At 43.4% G+C, this 22191-nt stretch overlaps 1 long non-coding RNA gene across 1 annotated transcript; it reads right to left on the bottom strand.

Moving 5' to 3' along the window:
- Window positions 1–209: 209 nt before the first annotated feature.
- Window positions 210–22081, bottom strand: LOC309335681. Its single transcript, XR_014153629.1, has 2 exons — window positions 21792–22081; window positions 210–2112 (listed from the first exon to the last, which is right to left on the bottom strand). It is a non-coding gene; the product is annotated as an uncharacterized lncRNA (long non-coding RNA).
- Between the last annotated feature and the right edge of the window lie 110 nt (window positions 22082–22191).

Below are 22191 nucleotides of genomic sequence, written 5' to 3'. Positions count from 1 at the left end.
GGAGAAATGATAAGATTTGCTATAGTAAAATATGCAGGAATGTTGATAAGTAAAATGAACCATGAAAGGGGAAGGAGGGAAGTCAATTGTTACATCATATTATGCAAAAAAATTATTTTGAGATGTATAAACTGAAAAATTAATAAAAATTGTTTTGTTAAAAAATGCTAAACAATTTTATTTCATTTTTAATGGGGATGTGGAAGGGGTTTATGTAGGAAGACACTCTCGGGAGATTTATGCCTTTACAAAATGAAAAACATGCATTTGTGGGAGGTTTTTTAACAAACCAATTCAACATATTCCACAGGTGAGAGCAGTGCCAACTTGGCAGGAGTGTCCAGCTCTTCTGCCCCTCATGCCGCTGGCACCCAAAGCTCATCAGGTGTCCATCTCCTCGTCCCACTTGGCGGCGTCAGACAGCTTCATGTTTTGCCATATGAAATCGAGGAACATGGAGGCCTGCAGTAACCGGCCCAGCCTCTGGAAGTGCCGTGTATGGTAGGAGAGACTCCACAGCTGCTTTGATCCCTTCGTATTGCAAGAGGCTCTCTGGCATCTCATGCTTGAGGAGGGTTTCCACCACTGCCTGAGCCTCGAGGTAGTTCCGCGAGTTTGTGTTCCACGTGATGGAAATCTTCAGCACAGCCTCTGGAAGAAGGGGTTTGGGGAAGACATGTCAGGAAGGAGTGGAAGTTGCAGGCAGCGTGGCCACCTTGAACCAACACACCTCTCATGCGAAGCGTGGCCAGGTCTGGGCACACATCTGACCTGTGCCTTTCTTCAAGGCAGGGGAGAAGTTGAAACACCCCTCCCCACCCTAGAAGAAAAGCAGCCTGCGGTGTTGGTGGGAGGTTTTGAATCAGAAAAATGCCAGGAGGGCGCAGGGTCAAGCAACCTCTCCTCTCACCCTCACCCGTCTTTCTTCTTAAAGTCGCAACTTTCCCATGGCTGTTGTTCAAAAGAACAAAAAAAGACTTTGCGAAAGGGCACCTGCTGGGTAATTAAGTTCAGTACACACACACACCTTTAGAGGTCGTCCCTGCAGCATACCAACTAACCTTTCTGGTCTTTCCAAAGCTTCAGGAGGTTCTTTTCCAAGTTGTTATTAGTTATTATTAATGAACTCCATTTGCATGTAGGAACTCCTATGACTACAATTAATGATGGGAGAGGTGACTGAGTGTATTCCAGACTACATTGCTTGAAGGAATGGGTTTTATAATATTTATAAAAGTACAACAACAATATGCATTATAATCTTTGCTCTAGTATTACAGAGCTGGCGTAGCTAATTTGAGGCTGTGTACACACCATACATTAAAAGCAGCATCGCTTGTCCCCTGTAAGAATCCTGGGAACTGTAGATTACCCTTCTACCGCATAGCTGCAATTTGTAGCACCCTTTACAAACTGCAATTCCCAGGATTCTTTGGGAGAAATGTGCTTTTAATTCCTGTTTTTGCTGCAGCAGGCATGCTCAGCTACCCCTCTGGAAGCTCAATCCCACAGAAAGCTGTGACAGCCACCAACTTGGATGGTTTTATGCAGGAGAAGGCTATCAACGGCCACTAGGCACAATGGCTATGCTCTACCTCCTAAGTCAGTGGCAGTAATATTTGTGAATAGTTGATGGAAATTATAGGAATACAGAATGCTCTTGTTTCCACAGGCCTCTGGTTGGCCACTGTGAGAACAGGATGCTGGACTAGACAGGCCAATGTGGCCTCATCCAGCAGGCACTTCTTATGTCCTTACGTGGTTCAAGGGTAGAGATTGTGAGAAGGCATCTTCCAAAGCAATCCCACCCCGCAAATAGCTTTGGAGCCTCCATGCCTCTAGCCTAGCCCTCACCCCTTTTCCTGTTCCCGTTGGAGTCTTCTTTTGTTTTGTTTTTATAATACTTTTTATTGAATTTTCCCACAAACAAAATAAAACAGTCTTTACAATCATTCTTAATATCATCTTATTTACATTGCATAAAATCATGCCCCGACTCCCTTCCCAGTTGCCGTTTTCTTAATATACATCTTCTCTTACAGTTTCTTCTTCAATTCTATACATTTCTAGAGACAGCATAGCGCGGGGGTGGTGGTGTTTTCCCTTTCGCACCTCCCACTCCGTCCCCCAGTTTTTTAAAAAAACAACTGAGAAAACAGGGGAGCAGCTGTGGGCCGCTGGGTGCCCCAGTCCCCCAAGGATGATCCCCTTCCTCCAAGATGGGCTGCTGGCTGGTTCTTGGCCTGGCCGTGGATGTTGTCGTTGCCGTGTTGAGGGCCGGCCAGGAGTTTTTCTGCTTGGCACACTGGCTCTGGCTGAGAGTGTATGTCAATGGCGACTCCAGTAGGCCGCTTCCCCTTTTCCTGTTCCCGCTGTAGCCTTCTTTGGCTTGCCAGGCCTGCGGGCTCTCTTCCGGCCAACGCTGCCAATGACCGATCTTAAATTCTTGGAAGGCGGAGGTCTCTGTGTGCCGCTGGACCGCTTCCCCCGGAGGCGCTGAGGCGCTGACTTTGAGTTCCTGTCAAGGAAAAGGGCGGCATATAAAAATATAAAACAAAACATGGAATATATATTTTTGCTAGTGTCGTTTTTATTGTAATTATTTATGTATGCAATTACTATTTGTTATATACAGCTCTTCCTCTGGAGGCCTCGGGGCGGTTCACAGCCTATAAAGTCGACCCATATTCAATTCTTATTATTTTAAAAATTGTCTTCCTCCTATGTTTTGAGCTTGTTTTTCTCTGTAAGCTCCCTCGAGCTCGTCAGGGAAGCCCGCTTGCCCCCTCACTGCGCAGGCGCCGCTGTGACCTGGCCCCGCTCCCCACCCCGTTGCAGTCCCGCAGTGGGCTGCAGCCCCCGTGCAAGTGGGCCGATGGCAGGCGGGCTCCTGCGCAGCCCTCTCCCTTCCTCCAAAATGGGCTGCTGGCTGGTTCTTGGCCTGGCCGTGGACGTTGTCGGGGCAACAACTGGCAACAACTGGCAAACTGGTAAGGCGGTTGGGCATTGGGTCAGCCTTAGTCTTTAAACGGAGGGCAGGTTGTAGCCTCCGCCTGCCCCTACTTGGTTAAGGGTATCCCATTCAAGGGATCTGTGAGCAGTTGCTTCTTTGGATGCCCCGGTGGGGCCTAGAGCCATAGCACACCTAAAACAGGGACACTTTGGGGGGAAGGGATACCTCTATTTGATGTGGGTCATTGGACACTCGCCCCCCCCCCCGCCCCCGTTGGGTTTACCCAAGAATACACACCCAGCAGTCGGACTGGAATTCAAATGTTATGCCCAACGACCTAAGGCAAAACCTTCACTTCTGCAATCAATAAAGTTGTGGCCTATTTGGCCCACTCTTCACTTACACTCCTTGTCCTGTCTGGTTGTTCCCCTCTATTGGGGGTGAGGGGGCCTGGCATGCAAGGGAGTATTAAAAAAGAACAATAGCACTGCTGCCCCCTGAGAATTAGCCAACAGGTTAAATGGATCACACGCGTTTTGACCCTATTGTGCATGCACCAGGACCTGCAATTCAGTGAGGTTTAGATTGCCTGAGAATCCTCAATTTCTAGCCCCAAGAGGAGCGCGGGGAGCATTTGTACAGCATACCTACACACCGCTGCTGACACACGAATGTGTTGTGACACACAGTTTGAAAAGCGCTGGTTTAATGGAGATGCGCTGTCTGCTGAAGATTCAGCAAATGAGGGGTTAATGAGCTGGAGTGCTGGAATTAGATGAGCAATTAGAGGCCACTTGCTTTGTTTCTTGGTCTGTCCTACAGTTGTGAGGGTCAAGGGAATGGTGTGTGTGTGTGTGTGTGTGTGTGTGTGTGTGTGTGTGGAGAGAGACATACCATACTTTTCCATGTAGAAGACTAGCTTTTTAACTGGAAAACAGTGTTCAAAATTGGGGCTTGTCTTATACTCAGATAGCGCAGAAGGGAGATGGGTGATATCAGTCTCTAGAGATGCAGCCGACGCTGTAAATCTCAAACAGTTTGACTTCATCCCCAAAAGTGCACTCTTCCAGTTTCCCAAGACAGATGGATTCCAACCAAAGGAAGGAATCCCAATTCCAACCAGAACCCACCATGGCTATTACCGTATTTTTTGCTCTATAAGACTCACTTTTTCCCTCCTAAAAAGTAAGGGGAAATGTGTGTGCGTCTTATGGAGCGAATGCAGGCTGCGCAGCTATCCCAGAAGCCAGAACAGCAAGAGGGATTGCTGCTTTCGCTGCGCAGCGATCCCTCTTGCTGTTCTGGCTTCTGGGATTCAGAATATTTTTTTTCTTGTTTTCCTCCTCCAAAAACTAGGTGTGTCTTATGGTCTGGTGCGTCTTATAGAGCGAAAAATATGGTATATGCTCCTAACAAGCAGAAAGCTGAATTCTTCAAAACTATAGAAGAGAAACTGTTTGATATTTGATGGCAAATTAATAATGATGGGTGACTTTAATGGTGTGGTGTCCCTAGATTTAGACTGATCTATAAAAAAAATATCAGACTCTAAAGAAGGGAAACTACCTAATGCTTTCTTCAACATGGTGGCCAACATGGATCTAACTGATCTTTGGTGTCTCAGACACCCACTGGTCCGGGAATCCACTTTTTTTTCTCAAACGCAACAATTCTTCAAGTAGAAAAGACTTGTAATGGGCTTTGAAAGACCTGACAACTAGAGTAAAAAAGGTTGAGATATAACCTTTATCAGATCGTTATCAGATCACAATGGTATTCTTATGACCATGGCAGGCTAAATGATGCGATACTACATCATATAGAAATTGTTAATAAGGGAATATGTTCCCTACCAGAATTTTTCAACCTCAACCTTAATAAAGGAACAGATCTAAATATGGTTTGGGATGCCAGTAAGGCAGTGATGAGAGGCTTTTTAATCAAACAAAGTGCATGCATATACACCCACCCCCACCTCCACACTAGCCCAAAGATGGAAAATGAGCGAGATCCCTGGTAAGGAAGACTGGCAACTTAAGATGATAGAATTTGCAGAAGCAGCAGGTTTAACATAGAATAAGAGGGCAAGAAGAATCTTTATTCAAAGAGGAGTGGAAAAGTTTTACTGAATATTTAGAAAACAATTGTGTACAATTGAAAATGCTGGTAGTGTTTAGATAAATTCAACAGTATGGTAAATATTTGAAGGATGTCAAATGGAGAAATGATTAGATTTGCTATAGTAAAATATGCAGGAATGTAGATAAGCAGAATGAACCATGAAAGGGTAAGGATGGAAGTCAATTGTTACATCATATTATGTAAAATGTTTATCTTGAGATGTATAAACTGAAAAATTAATAAAAATTGTTTTTTAAAAAAATGCTAAATAATTTTATTTCATTTTTAACAGGGATGGGGAAGGGATTTATGTAGGAAGACACTCTCGGGAGATTTATGCCTTTACAAAATGAAAAACGTGCATTTGTGGGAGTTTTTTTAACAAACCAATTCAACATATTCCACAGGTGAGAGCAGTGCCAACTTGGCAGGAGTGTCCAGCTCTTCCGCCCCGCATGCCGCTGGCACCCAAAGCTCATCAGGTGTCCATCTCCTCGTCCCACTTGGCGGCGTCAGGCAGCTTCCTGTTTTGCCACATGAAATCGAGGAACATGGAGGCCTGCAGTAACCGGCCCAGCCTCTGGAAGTGCCGTGTATGGTAGGAGAGACTCCACTCCCTTCGTATTGCAAGAGGCTCTCTGGCGTCTCATGCTTGAGGATGGTTTCCACCACTGCCTGAACCTCGAGGTAGTTCCGCGAGTTTGTGTTCCACGTGATGGAAATCTTCAGCACAGCCTCTGGAAGAAGGGTTTTGGGGAAGACATGTCAGGAAGGAGTGGAAGTTGCAGGCAGCGTGGCCACCTTGAACCAACACACCTCTCATGCGAAGCGTGGCCAGGTCTGGGCACACATCTGACCTGTGCCTTTCTTCAAGGCAGGGGAGAAGTTGAAACACCCCTCCCCACCCTAGAAGAAAAGCAGCCTGCGGTGTTGGTGGGAGGTTTTGAATCAGAAAAATGCCAGGAGGGCGCAGGGTCAAGCAACCTCTCCTCTCACCCATCTTTCTTCTTAAACTCGCAACTTTCCCATGGCTGTTGTTCAAAAGAACAAAAAAAGACTTTGCAAAAGGGCACCTGCTGGGTAATTAAGTTCAGTACACACACACACCTTTAGAGGTCGTCCCTGCAGCATACCAACTAACCTTTCTGGTCTTTCCAAAGCTTCAGGAGGTTCTTTTCCAAGTCGTTATTAGTTATTATTAATGAACTCCATTTGCATGTAGGAACTCCTCTGACTACAATTAATGATGGGAGAGGTGACTGAGTTTATTCCAGACTACATGGCTTGCAGGAATGGGTTTTATAATATGTATAAAAGTACAACAACAACAACAACAATATGCATTATCATCTTTGCTTTAGTATTAAAGAGCTGGCGTAGCTAATTTTTCAGAATGAAATTTAAAATGTGGTACGCCAGCCTAGTTAACTTGGGGTGGGGGGGAGTTCCTGGTCATTGTGCCAAGTGGGGCCCATGGACATTTGCCCCAGATTCCTGCCCTGATGGCTCCACTGCCTGAGAGGACCGTCAGATCCTGGAGCTGGCCTGGCCCCACAAGAACCCTTAAAGGCAGAGCGTTGGTGGAGCCAAGTCAGCATTTTATCCTTCCCAGATAGACCTATTTCGTGAGCAGATCCCACTGTAACCTGCTCTCTTTGCCCAGTAAAGAATTATTCAAACTTTTCCTCACCGTTTGTACCACTTCCTGATGCTCTGTCCATTCATCAGTCCCCACCCCCACCCCAATGTGTTGCAACAACATGCTTCAACCCCTTAATAATTAACAGCACTTGTCCATCAGCATTGTCTTCTGGCCATCTCAAGGAAATAATACTGACTTTGCAATATTGCCGTACTTACCTGTTTGTTTGGGGGAATTTCTTTAATTTCAGTGTTTCCTTTTCAAGGTCAGAGACATGACAAGGGTACTTTGCGCAATGCATTACTTGGTGAGGGAGAAGAGAAAATACCTATTAGAAAATAGACTACCAGACATAGAAGAAGAATATGCAAATTTAAATTCAAATATTGAACTTGAAGAGATTAAAAAAGTGATTAAAAATATGAAGGATGGGAAATCGCCGGGACCAGACGGAATCTCAGTAACATCCTAGAGGAAATAATAACACCCAAATTACAATCAATCATGAATGAAATTCTAGATAAAGGAGAAATACCCAATTCGTGGCAAGAAGCATTAATAACTCTTATCCCAAAGCAAGGCACAGATCTGAGATTTATAAAAAACTACAGGCCAATATCTTTATTAAATATAGACTATAAAATATTTACACGATGCGGTGGGTGTTTGGTGGCTGTGGCAATGGCTGGTTTGGATTGGCTGCTGCGGCGGAAATAGGGTTGTTGATTTTTGGATGCATCAAGGGCTGCTGTTGATTGGCTTCTGATGCGTCAATTGTGCGTGCGCTTGCCGGCTAGTGGTGGCGATCGGGCCGTCGGTTTGCTGCTTTTGTGACATTGTGGTGAGTGATTTGGGGCATTCCCTCCTCCCAAAAAGCTCAACAACTCTGGGCCATCTCCCCCCATTGTCTGAAATAGGAGTCCCCCAAAATAGGGGGCGTCTTATACATGGGGGCGTCTTCTACACGGGAAAATATGGTAAATGGAATAAAAGAAAGAATGGGTAGGATTTTCCACCCCTTTCTACATAACTCCCAGCTTGTCTTCTTCCACCTTCCCTTTCTTGTCATCCTCTGACCTGCTTCTATGTGAGAAAATTGTACATTGATGTAGAGAGCTTCAAAATGGAACATCATCTTAATGAGCAGAGTAAAGAAAACAAAAGGAGGGCAGTCACTCAAATCTTCATTGAATGGTTAGAAGTTTTAAATCTGCATACATTTCCATAAGGGCTGCAATGAAAAAGGCATACTCTGTTTGCTCTTAATATGCATGCATTTTAGGAGGACATGCCTTGTAAAAATAGTAGTTTGGGAGTCGTGGGCAACTTACACCCCCAGGAGCAACGCCTCCATGACTTCCACATGTGCTGCATCAGGAACTTTTGGGGCATCACATGGTAGGACAGAATATCCAAGATGTGCTCTCGCAAGCCCACATTCCCAGCATGTTCACACATCTACATGGGCTTGATCATGTCCACAACATGATCCCCAAGGATGTGCTCTTTGGGGAGCTGGCTTCAGGCACCAGACCCGTTGGCAGACCAACTCTCTTACAACTATGTCTGCAAACGTAACAGGAAGGCTAGCAACAGAAACCCTGCCATGTGGAAATCCCTTGCAGACAGATAGTCAGGTCATGTAGCTGTAAATCTCAAACAGTATGATTTCAGCCTCTCCTCGCCGTTGCTACCCAACTCTCCGGCCCTAGCAACAGAAGGCTGCTCCTGGGCGGGGCCTGCTTGCCCCGCCCCTCTGCATTCGGCGCCCGCATTGGGCGATGCGGGAAGGTGACGTCGGGAGGCCCCTCCGGGAGCCCGGCCGGAAGGCGGAGGAATTTTGTGCCGCTGGACCGCTTCCCCCGGAGGCGCTGAGGCGCTGACTTTGAGTTCCTGTCAAGGAAAAGGCCGGCAGATAAAAATATAAAACAAAACAGGGAACGTACTTTTTGCTGGTGTCCTTATGTTTTTATTGTAATTATTTATGTATGTTATTACTATTTATTATATACAGCTCTTCATCTGGAGGCCTCGGGGCGGTTCACAGCCTATAAAGTCTATCCATATTCAATTCTTATTATTTTAAAAATTGTTTTCCTCCTATGTTTTGAGCTTGTTTTTCTCTGTAAGCTCCCTCGAGCTCGTCAGGGAAGCCCGCTTGCCCCCTCACTGCGCAGGCGCCGCTGTGACCTGGCCCCGCTCCCCGGAGGGCGATCTCCCTTCCTCCAAGTTGGGCTGCTGGCTGGTTCTTGGCCTGGCTGTGGATGTTGTCGTTGCCGTGTTCAGGGCCGGCCAGGAGTTTTTCTGCTTGGCAAACTGGCTCTGGCTGAGAGTGTATGTTAGTGGCGACTCCAGTAGGCCGCTTCCCCTTTTCCTGTTCCCGCTGTAGCCTTCTTTGGCTTGCCAGGCCTGCGGGCTCTCTTCCGGCCAACGCTGCCAATGACCGATCTTAAATACTTGGGGTCGGTGAGATTTGGCAATCGCGGCACCTTGTGCCTGCTGGACCTCCTGAGCGGAGCGGGTTGTGCCTTGCTCCTCGTGAAGTAGGGGGAAATGTGAGGAGTGTTGCAAGCCGGTGCAGAGGCAGAAGGTCTGGCCGAGATGGTAGAGCACGGCTTCTCTGTCTGGGGCTTCTTCTTAACCCAGTAGAACACCATTATCATACGCCTCTTAGATGGGTTGGACATGCTGAAGAAGCTGCTGGAGGCCCAAAGACCAGGGTGACTTCAAAGCGGAGGACGCAGCAGGCAGTTCCCTATCAATGGTGCCAAATCCAAGCAAATGTTAGCTCCAGTCCTGTTAAATCGATCCAGCAATTCTGAACGTTAAGGGATTAATTCCTCAGGCAGTACGAAAAGACTTCCTGTGGCTGGGAGCTCCCAACTACTGCCACTGTTGACAGCCTGTTGCCCCTTATATCTGCTTGAATGGGTTATGTCACAATGGTTCCTTCATCAGGTGTTTGTGAGCACGAAAATGCTGTTGGGAGTTTCAGCAATGAAAGCTCAGGCATAACACACTGTTTGAAAGTCTGAACATTTCCTCTTTTTTATTTAACAAAATTTATATACCACTTTTATAATTTATATACAAATTATTAGGAGAGTAAGTTAAAAATATACCGTAGTTGATTCACTTCTAGGCTAGTTTACATACTTTATTCCTTCTTACACTTCTATCCCACCTTTCCTCCACAGAGCATACACACTTCAGCCTCCACCATCTCCATTTTATCCTGACAGCAATCTTGTGAGCTAGGACCATAGCTCAGTGGTAGAACAGCTGCTTAGCATGCAGAAGGCATCAGGTTCAGGCCCCAGCATCTCCTGGTGGGACTGGGTGAGATCCTCTGGGCTGTTGGGTGGGTGGCCGGGTGCCTTCCCGGCTCAATCAAGGTCATGGGGGTGTTTTGGCTCCTCTGATAGACGGATCAGGCACCCCCAATTCCTCTCCGCCTGCGGTGCTGGCGGCAGCAGTCCTGGGAGCCCGGGAGTCAGCCAGACAGAGCCGTTTACTCTGTCTGGCTTCAGGAGCTGTTTTGTGCCGTTGCAGCCACCATGATGCCTCCATAAAAATTGTTTTTTTAAAACAACAGCACCACAATACCTGGTGGAAAGTATTGTGCAGGACACCATTTGCAAGTAAAAAAGACATAAAATAGACTAGTGAAGAATAATTGTGAATTCTGCTGAACATTTTTAACCATATCTGTTAAGAAATATATATCGGTTAAAAGGTAAAGGGACCCCTGATTATTAGGTCCAGTCGGGACCAACTCTGGGGTTGCAGCGCTCATCTCGCTTTATTGGCCAAGGGAACCAGCGTACAGCTTCCGGGTCATGTGGCCAGCATGACTAAGCCGCTTTTGGCGAACCAGAGCAGCGCACAGAAACACCATTTACCATTTATCAAGTTAGCGGAATTTTTCAAGATAAATGGGAAACAAAATACAGATATAAATGTAGTTTGGGACGCAAGTAAAGCGTACATGAGGGGTCTTGGAATACAACAAATGGCTAGGCTGAAGAAGATAAAAGACAATAATATCCAAGAGCTAACTAAACAGATAAGAATTAATGAAAAAGAGTTGATAAAAAATCCAAAAAGTCATGAAATAGTACAAAAAAATAGATATTGCAATCCCATTTCTAGGAAGTAGAAAATAAAATTAAATGGGCAAAAGAAATGTATTTTGAGTCCACCAATAAGCCTGGTAAGTTGTTAGCATGGATGATAAAGGAAAAGCAAATATATATATATATATATATTGGACCAAGGGGAGGAAATAACCAATCCAGTAAAACTAAAAATAAAATTCTTAAACTTTTATAAAGATTTGTATAAACAAGAACAATTAGAGGTTAATAAAATGGAAGAGTATTTACAACAAAATAAATTACCAAGAATTGAAAAAGAAGAAGTTGAGGCCCTAAACTCCAATATAGAAATAGATGAAATAGCACAAGTAATAAAAAAAAAGAAGAGTGGCAAATCACCAGGTCTTGACGGAATCACATTAATGTACTATAAGAACCTGGAAGAAGTAATCCTCCCTATATTACAAAGAATAATGAATAATATACTGGGAGGGAAAGATATACCACAATCATGGAAAGAAGCACTGATCACTCTAATCCCAAAACAGGGAGTGGAGTTGACAGACATGAAAAATTATAGACCAATCTCCCTGTTGAATGCAGACTATAAAATCTATGCTGGAGTGATGGCTAATAGATTTAAAAAGACTCTAAAAATAATAATCAGCAGAGACCCGGCGGACTTCTTACCGGATAGACATATAAAAGACATATACAAGAATAATAATTGACCTTTTGGAGTATGTGGAAATGAAACCAAGTAAAAATATGGCCATGTTATTGGTTGATGCAGAAAGAGCTTGGTTGTCAAATGCCTTGGTACTCATACGTTTCGGCTCCCAAAAGATCAAAACCTGGAAGTTTTCCAGTTTTCGGGAAAAAAATTGGTAGCTGAATGTCCAATGCAGCTTCCGCTATTGTTTCTGGTGCGTCTGCACCTTGGTTTCTGAACGTTTCGAAAGTTGGAACGGACTTCCAGAATGCATTCTGTTCAAAAATCAAGGTATGACTGTATTAATCTGTTATCAATGTGCATGCACTCAATTTTTTAGGCTCAGTACAAAAACTGTACATCATCGAATTGTAAAGTTGGAAGTGCTCAAGGGGACATCTAGTCCAGCTCTCTGCAATGCAGGAACCAGTTATTCTAAACATTCTGGAGACGACAGAAGCCCAAGATAGATGCAATAACGTTGACTTAACATGGCTGCTCTTGGTTATATGAGGGTCTTCACTAACTTAACTGGAATGTTTTCCTTTTCTTTGAACATGCTTTCATTATCTTTGAGCATACCCATGTGCCATATCAAGCTGCTTTTAAAACCCCTTTCCATTCCACAAAGCAGTTTATCATGCAATGTTGGGTTGGCACCTCTGTTTTAGAACAGAGCGTGAAGCCACTCTTCACGAGCCACTGGCTCTTCCAAGGAGATGCTGGGGTACTGTTTACCACAACGTAATATTAACATTGTGCATTTGCACTTTAACATTTTCTTCAAAATTGGGTTTTGCCAACCTTTCATGGTTTCTTTTGCACATACTTCACTTTTGCACATTTTGCACATTTACTGCCACTGTTGACAGCCTGTTGCCCCTTATATCTGCTTGAATGGGTTATGTCACAATGGTTCCTTCATCAGGTGTTTGTGAGCACTTCTATCCCACCTTTCCTCCACAGAGCATACACACTTCAACCTCCACCTTCTCCATTTTATCCTGACAGCAATCTTGTGAGCTAGGGCCATAGTTATGGAAGAGAAGGGTGGTACGGAAGAGAGAGGAGTGAGAGAGGGAGGGAGAGGAGCGGAAGGGGAGGAGGAGGCGGAGGGGGAAGAAGTAGGGGAAGAGGGAGTAAGAGAGGAAGAGGAAGAAACAGAAGGTAAAACCACCCGAATCTAAATTGGTAAATTACCGGCTTAGTTGTAGATAAATGTAAAAATGAATTTAAAAATTTTAACATGGAATGTAAATGGTCTGAATGAAAAAACCAAAAGAAATAAAATTGTAAATGTTTTGAAAAAGAAAAAACTTGATGTTATATGTATACAAGAGACCCATGTGGTCAAAAAGCATAAACATGTTTTGGTAAATAAAAATTTAGGAATAGAATTTATAAACTCTGCGGCAGTGAAAAAAAGAGGTGTAGCAACATATGTCAATGAAAAATGGGAACCTAAATTGATCTATAAGGATGAAGAAGGGAGGATTTTGGGAGTACAAATCAGCTTCCAGGGGGAAAAGATAAATGTGATAAATATATATGCCCCAAACTCAAACAAACCAGAATTCTTTAAGAAATTAGAACAAGTCTTAACAGAACTAGAAAGTAACAGGACGATTTTATTGGGAGACTTTAATGCAGTCCCGATACCAGAAATGGATAGACAAACAGAAAAGGGAAAACGAAACCAAGGAAAGTTACCAAAATCATTTCAGGACCTGGAAGAAAACATGGATTTAATAGACATGTGGAGACACAAACATCCAATAGAAAAGCAGTTTATATTCTTCTCAGAGGTACATAAAAGCTGGGGTAGAATAGATCAGATTTGGACCTCGAGAGAACTCACTTTAAGAGTCACGAAGTGTGAAATCCATCCAAGAACCCTCTCTGACCATAACTCAGTATCATTGGAAATAAAGGGTGTAACACAGGGGGGTTTTAGATGGAGGTTGAACGAATATTTACTAGACAGTGATGAGGTGATTGAAAAAGCCAAAGTTACCCTAAAAAAATATTTTGATCTGAACCTCAATGTAGGAACAAACATAGAAGTAGTATGGGATGCCAGTAAGGCGGTCCTAAGAGGTTTTTTCATACATCAAAATAACTATAAGAAGAAGAAAAGAGAGCAAAGGAAAGATGAAATTCTCAGACAACTAAGGGAGTCTGAGAAAAAATTAATAGAAAACCCGAAAGATGAACAAAGCTTACAAACAATAAAAATATTACAAACACAATACTTGATGGTCACAAATCAAGAGATAGAATGGAAAATTAAACTAATGAAGCAAAAATATTTTGAATCAGCAAACAAATCGGGTAAATTATTGGCCTGGCAACTGAGAAGAAGACAAAAGCAAAACGTGATAAATAGAATAAAGGTAGATGAAGAATTGATAGAAGACCCAAAAAGAATACAAAAAAGTTTCCTAAAATTCTATGAGGAGTTATATAAGAAAGGAGAAGAAAACCCAATTCAAATAGAAAAATATCTTGAGAAATGCAAAGGGAAGACCGTAACAGAAGAAGAAAGATCTCAATTAAACAAACCCATAACAATAGAAGAAATACAGAAAGCGATAAAAAAAATGAAATTGGGTAAGGCACCGGGACCGGACGGCCTTTCGGCTAAATACTATAAAGTTTTAGGAGATCAATTGCTACCAACGCTTTGTGCTACCATGAATAACATCTTAGGAGGAGGGATTATACCTGAGTCTTGGAGGGAGGCACATATAACATTAATCCCTAAATCAGACACGGACAGATTGAATATAAAGAACTACAGGCCGATATCCCTGTTAAATAATGATTACAAAATTTTTGCTGACATCATGGCCGATAGATTGAAAAAGTGTTTAATAAATCTAGTCCATAAAGACCAGGCGGGATTTCTCCCAAACAGATTCTTGAAAGACAACGTGAGACATATTTTAAATATAATTGAATATTTAGAGGTTAATAATGATGTACCAGCAGTATTGATTTTCATAGACGCGGAAAAGGCGTTCGATAATGTCTCTTGGATGTTTTTACTAAAATCCTTAGAGAAGGCAGGGATAGAAGGCAAATTTATGAAAGGAATAGAGGCAATATATTCAGCTCAATCCGCTAAATTGGTAATAAATAATAATTTAACATCTACTTTTAAAATCGAAAAAGGAACAAGGCAGGGATGCCCTCTCTCCCCGCTTTTATTCATCATGGTATTAGAAGTACTAGCGAATAAAATAAGATCGATTCCAGAGATCCAAGGGATCAAAGTAGGAAGAAAAGAATACAAACTTAAAGCCTACGCAGATGATTTGGTCTTATCCCTAGAAGACCCAAAGGATAGCATTAGCAAAGCGCTGGAGATAATAGAGGATTTCGGCAGGCTATCCGGCTTTAAATTGAACAGATTAAAGACAAAAATGCTGATAAAGAATATGGGCAATGATGAAAAAGAAGAATTAGAGAGACAATTTGGAATCAAGGCGGGGAAAAAAAAATACTTAGGAATATGGCTTACACCAAAAAATATAAATTTAATCCAGGACAATTACTCGGTAACATGGAAAGAAATTAAAAAAAATTTAGAGGTTTGGGACAGAATTTAAATTTCATGGATGGGTAGGATGGAGGCAATAAAAATGATTGTTCTCCCAAAAATGTTGTTTTTATTCCAGAACATCCCAGTAATCAGAGGGCTTAAAATATTTAGGGATTGGCAGAGAACCCTCTCAAGATTCATATGGCAGGGGAGAAGGCCGAGGATTAGATTCAAATTATTAACGGACAAAAAAGAGAGAGGAGGCTTTGGAGTCCCAAATTTAAGATTATATTACGAGGCGGCCTGCCTATGTTGGATTAAGGACTGGATAACCCTAGAGAATACAGACCTACTAGATTTGGAAGGGGCAGACAACAGGTTTGGATGGCATGCCTACCTGTGGTCAAACAAAGAGAGGGCCCATAAAGGGTTCTCAAGTCATATCATTAGGGGCCCATTGCTTGAAGTTTGGGGAAAAAATAAAAAGCTGTTAGAATGGAGAACACCTTGGTGGCTATCCCCAACCGATATCCTAATAATCAAAAAGATAAATATGGAAGAGGAAAGATTGACATATGAGGATTTACTGATAAGATCTGAAGACAGCTGGAAACTAAGACCGTATGAGGAGCTGAGAGGAAGATTAACAGGTTGGATCCAATACCATCAAATAAATGCAATATGGACAAGAGATAAAAAAATCGGAATGAATGAAAAGAAATCCAAGTTCCAGATCGAAATAATCGAAAGTAAAACTAAGTTACTATCTAAAATGTACGATATTTTACTAGAATGGGAAACAAAAGACGAAGAAATCAAAGAGGCTATGGTCAAATGGGCGATTGATCTGGGGCATAATATAGAATATGAAAAATGGTCAAAACTATGGAAGGAGGGACTAAACTTTACAGCAAGCGTCGCAATTAGAGAAAACCTAGCGAAGATGATATATAGGTGGTATATTACACCAGAAAAACTAAGTAAGATGTATAAGACTGGAAATAAGGCCTGCTGGAAATGCAAATTAAAAGAAGGCAATTTTATACATATGTGGTGGGGATGTGAGGAAGTCAAAAAGTTTTGGAATTTGATATATAACGAATTTTAAAAAATTCTTAGATACACATTCCCCAAAAAACCAGAGGCCTTCTTATTAGGTATTATTGGAGAAGAAATTAAAAAAGAAGATAAAACTCTATTCCAATATGCAACAGCAGCGGCCAGAATGTTAATCGCGCAGAGTTGGAAAAGTACAAATATACCAACAGTGAGGGACTGGCAAACTAAATTATTTGTCGAACTGGCAAAAATGACGCAGAGAATTAGGAACCAGAAAAATACAAAGTCAAAGAATGATTGGAGTAAATTTATGATCTACATTGGAGGCATTTATAGAAACTTACCAACTATAGCAGGTATGTTGTAAATCTTTCGATGTATAAACTAATAACCAATACCAGCTGTTAAAAATGAAGGTTTATTTAAAATTAGAAATCCGAAATCAGCAGGGAAGGAAGTCAGTCGGTGTATTTTGGTGTATGTATTAGTTTGTTGTTGTTGTTTTTTGTTTTTTTGTTTGTTTTGTTTCTTTTCTCTTTTTCTTGGAGTATTCTTTGTTTAACTGTCTTTGTTTTGTGTTGTACCGAAAATGAAACTTAATAAAAAAAGATTAAAAAACAAAACAAAAACATTTTCTTCAAAATTGGGTTTTGCCAACCTTTCATGGTTTCTTTTGCACATACTTCACTTTTGCACATTTTGCACATTTACTGCCACTGTTGACAGCCTGTTGCCCCTTATATCTGCTTGAATGGGTTATGTCACAATGGTTCCTTCATCAGGTGTTTGTGAGCACGAAAATGCTGTTGGGAGTTTCAGCAATGAAGCCTCAGGCATAACACATTGTTTGAAAGTCTGAACATTTCCTCTTTTTTTATTTAACAAAATTTATATACCACTTTTATAATTTATATACAAATTATTAGGAGAGTAAGATAAAAATATACTGTAGTTGATTCACTTCTAGGCTAGTTTACATACTTTATTCCTTCTTACACTTCTATCCCACCTTTCCTCCACAGAGCATACACACTTCAGCCTCCACCTTCTCCATTTTATCCTGACAGCAATCTTGTGAGCTAGGGCCATAGCTCAGTGGTAGAACAACTGCTTAGCATGCAGAAGGCATCAGGTTCAGGCAACAGCATCTCCTGGTGGGACTGGGAGAGATCCTGCCTGAAATCTTGGAGGGCTGCTGCCAATCAGCGCAAACCAAATATCTTCAGCCTTTGAAGACCCAGGACCTACTTTGAATCATACATGCATTTGGGGACCCATTTCTTAATTCCCCCCCCCCATATATTGGCAGGGTGGTAGCTCTCTTGTTGCAACCCACCTTGGATGGGGCTGCAGCATGTTAGTGGGTGCCAACCCACCAGATGAAGACCGGTGGTGTAGACAATACGGAACTGAATGGACCGGTTTCATGTGTTACTGTGTGTTGGGCTGAGAGAAAGAGGGGAACTGGCCCAAGCTCACCCAGTGGACTTCATGGCTGAGTTGGGATTTGAACCCTGCTTTGGCAGGTCCTAGTCTAACACATCCGAAATATCTGGAGCATTGGGAAATTTCCCAAGAGTGTCTTCCTATAACTATCCCTTCCTCATCCCCTTTAAAAATGAAATAAAAGTCTTTAGCGTACTGAGTTTTCAGAATGAAATTTAAAATGTGGCACGCCAGCCTAGTTAACTTTGGGGGGGGGGAGTTCCTGGTCATTGTGCCAAGTGGGGCTCATGGACATTTGCCCCAGATTCCTGCCCTGATGGCTCCACTGCCTGAGAGGACCGTCAGATCCTGGAGCTGGCCTGGCCCCACAAGAACCCTTAAAGTTCCCTCGAGCTCATCAGGGAAGCTCGCTTGCCCCCTCACTGCGCAGGTGCCGCTGTGACCTGGCCCCGCTCCCCACCCCGTCGCAGTCCCGCAGTGGGCTGCAGCCCCCGTGCAAGTGGGCCGATGGCAGGCGGGCTCCTGCGCAGGCCTCTCCCTTCCTCCAAGATGGGCTGCTGGCTGGTTCTTGGCCTGGCTGTGGACGTTGTCGGGGCAACAACTGGCAAACTGGTAAGGCGGTTGGGCATTGGGTCAGCCTTAGGTTTAGATTGCCTGAGAATCCTCAATTTCTAGCCCCAAGAGGAGCGCGGGGAGCATTTGTACAGCATACCTACACACCGCTGCTGACACACGAATGTGTTGTGACACACAGTTTGAAAAGAGCTGGTTTAATGGAAATGCGCTGTCTGCTGAAGATTCAGCAAATGAGGGGTTAATGAGCTGGAGTGCTGGAATTAGATGAGCAATTAGAGGCCACTTGCTTTGTTTCTTGGTATGGCCTACAGTTGTGAGGGTCAAGGGAATGGTGTGTGTGTGTGTGTGTGTGTGTGTGTGTGTGTGTGGAGAGAGACATACCATACTTTTCCATGTAGAAGACTAGCTTTTTAACTGGAAAACAGTGTTCAAAATTGGGGCTTGTCTTATACTCAGATAGCGCAGAAGGGAGATGGGTGATATCAGTCTCTAGAGACGCAGCCGACGCTGTAAATCTCAAACAGTTTGACTTCATCCCCAAAAGTGCACTCTTCCAGTTTCCCAAGACAGATGGATTCCAACCAAAGGAAGGAATCCCAATTCCAGCCAAAACCCACCATGGCTATTACCGTATTTTTTGCTCTATAAGACTCACTTTTTCCCTCCTAAAAAGTAAGGGGAAATGTGTGTGCGTCTTATGGAGCAAATGCAGGCTGCGCAGCTATCCCAGAAGCCAGAACAGCAAGAGGGATTGCTGCTTTCGCTGCGCAGCGATCCCTCTTGCTGTTCTGGCTTCTGGGATTCAGAATATTTTTTTTCTTGTTTTCCTCCTCCAAAAACTAGGTGTGTCTTATGGTCTGGTGCGTCTTATAGAGCGAAAAATATGGTATATGCTCCTAACAAGCAGAAAGCTGAATTCTTCAAAACTATAGAAGAGAAACTGTTTGATATTTGATGGCAAATTAATAATGATGGGTGACTTTAATGGTGTGGTGTCCCTAGATTTCGACTGATCTATAAAAAAAAAATCAGACTCTAAAGAAGGGAAACTACCTAATGCTTTCTTCAACATGGTGGCCAACATGGATCTAACTGATCTTTGGTGTCTCAGACACCCACTGGTCCGGGAATCCACTTTTTTTTCTCAAACGCAACAATTCTTCAAGTAGAAAAGACTTGTAATGGGCTTTGAAAGACCTGACAACTAGAGTAAAAAAGGTTGAGATATAACCTAGGACGTTATCAGATCACAATGGTATTCTTATGACCATGGCAGGCTAAATGATGCGATACTACATCATATAGAAATTGTTAATAAGGGAATATGTTCCCTACCAGAATTTTTCAACCTCAACCTTAATAAAGGAACAGATCTAAATATGGTTTGGGATGCCAGTAAGGCAGTGATGAGAGGCTTTTTAATCAAACAAAGTGCATGCATATACACCCACCCCCACCTCCACACTAGCCCAAAGATGGAAAATGAGCGAGATCCCTGGTAAGGAAGACTGGCAACTTAAGATGATAGAATTTGCAGAAGCAGCAGGTTTAACATAGAATAAGAGGGCAAGAAGAATCTTTATTCAAAGAGGAGTGGAAAAGTTTTACTGAATATTTAGAAAACAATTGTGTACAATTGAAAATGCTGGTAGTGTTTAGATAAATTCAACAGTATGGTAAATATTTGAAGGATGTCAAATGGAGAAATGATTAGATTTGCTATAGTAAAATATGCAGGAATGTAGATAAGCAGAATGAACCATGAAAGGGTAAGGATGGAAGTCAATTGTTACATCATATTATGTAAAATGTTTATCTTGAGATGTATAAACTGAAAAATTAATAAAAATTGTTTTTTAAAAAAATGCTAAATAATTTTATTTCATTTTTAACAGGGATGGGGAAGGGATTTATGTAGGAAGACACTCTCGGGAGATTTATGCCTTTACAAAATGAAAAACGTGCATTTGTGGGAGTTTTTTTAACAAACCAATTCAACATATTCCACAGGTGAGAGCAGTGCCAACTTGGCAGGAGTGTCCAGCTCTTCCGCCCCGCATGCCGCTGGCACCCAAAGCTCATCAGGTGTCCATCTCCTCGTCCCACTTGGCGGCGTCAGGCAGCTTCCTGTTTTGCCACATGAAATCGAGGAACATGGAGGCCTGCAGTAACCGGCCCAGCCTCTGGAAGTGCCGTGTATGGTAGGAGAGACTCCACTCCCTTCGTATTGCAAGAGGCTCTCTGGCGTCTCATGCTTGAGGAGGGTTTCCACCACTGCCTGAACCTCGAGGTAGTTCTGCGAGTTTGTGTTCCACGTGATGGAAATCTTCAGCACAGCCTCTGGAAGAAGGGTTTTGGGGAAGACATGTCAGGAAGGAGTGGAAGTTGCAGGCAGCGTGGCCACCTTGAACCAACACACCTCTCATGCGAAGCGTGGCCAGGTCTGGGCACACATCTGACCTGCGCCTTTCTTCAAGGCAGGGGAGAAGTTGAAACACCCCTCCCCACCCTAGAAGAAAAGCAGCCTGCGGTGTTGGTGGGAGGTTTTGAATCAGAAAAATGCCAGGAGGGCGCAGGGTCAAGCAACCCCTCCTCTCACCCGTCTTTCTTCTTAAACTCGCAACTTTCCCATGGCTGTTGTTCAAAAGAACAAAAAGAGACTTTGCAAAAGGGCACCTGCTGGGTAATTAAGTTCAGTAGACACACACACCTTTAGAGGCCGTCCCTGCAGCATAACAACTAACCTTTCTGGTCTTTCCAAAGCTTCAGGAGGTTCTTTTCCAAGTCGTTATTAGTTATTATTAATGAACTCCATTTGCATGTAGGAACTCCTCTGACTACAATTAATGATGGGAGAGGTGACTGAGTTTATTCCAGACTACATGGCTTGCATCGCTTCTCCCCTGTAAGAATCCTGGCAACTGTAGATTACCCTTCTACTGCATAGCTGCAATTTGTAGCACCCTTTACAAACTGCAATTCCCAGGATTCTTTGGGAGAAATGTGCTTTTAATGCCTGTTTTTGCTGCAGCAGGCATGCTCAGCTACCCCTCTGGAAGCTCAATCCCACAGAAAGCTGTGACGGCCACCAACTTGGATGGTTTTATGCAGGAGAAGGCTATCAACGGCCACTAGGCACAATGGCTATGCTCTACCTCCTCAGTCAGTGGCAGTAATGTTTGTGAATAGTAGTTGATGGAAATTATAGGAATACAGAATGCTCTTGTTTCCACAGGCCTCTGGTTGGCCACTGTGAGAACAGGATGCTGGACTAGACAGGCCAATGTGGCCTCATCCAGCAGGCACTTCTTATGTCCTTACGTAGTTCAAGGGTAGAGATTGTGAGAAGGCATCTTCCAAAGCAATCCCACCCCGCAAATAGCTTTGGAGCCTCCATGCCTCTAGCCTAGCCCTCACCCCTTTTCCTGTTCCCGCTGGAGTCTTCTTTTGTTTTGTTTTTATAATACTTTTTATTGAATTTTCCCACAAACAAAACAGTCTTTACAATCATTCTTAATATCATCTTATTTACATTGCGTAAAATCATGCCTCGACTCCCTTCCTTCCAAGTTGCGGTTTTCTTAATATACATCTTCTCTTACAGTTTCTTCTTCATTTCTATACATTTCTAGAGACAGCACCTGCCACTCTGTCCCGCTCTCGGGCCTTTAAAAAAAACACTGAGAAAACAGGGGAGCAGCTGTGGCGCCGCTGGGTGCCCCAGTCCCCCAAGGATGATCCCCTTGAGGTTTGGAGGTGCGCAGTGCCCTTGCGCCACCCTCAGAGCCCCCGCGCCGCTCAGAAAGCCTCAGAGAGGTTTTCCCGCGCTTCTACGATGTCCGCGGTTAAACCAGAAGTCTCAGAGTCTTCTTTGGCTTGCCAGGCCTGCGGGCTCTCTTCCGGCCAACGCTGCCAATGACAGATCTTAAATTCTTGGAAGGCGGAGGTCTCTGTGTGCCGCCGGACTGCTTCCCCCGGAGGCGCTGACTTTGAGTTCCTGTCAAGGAAAAGGCCGGCAGATAAAAATATAAAACAAAACAC

Source organism: Podarcis erhardii (genome assembly GCF_964252035.2).
Source record: "Podarcis erhardii genome assembly, chromosome: 1".
NCBI classification, from domain to species: domain Eukaryota; kingdom Metazoa; phylum Chordata; class Lepidosauria; order Squamata; family Lacertidae; genus Podarcis; species Podarcis erhardii.
The sequence above is the reverse complement of the archived record's forward strand: the minus strand, read 5'-3'. Positions and strand labels throughout refer to the sequence as shown.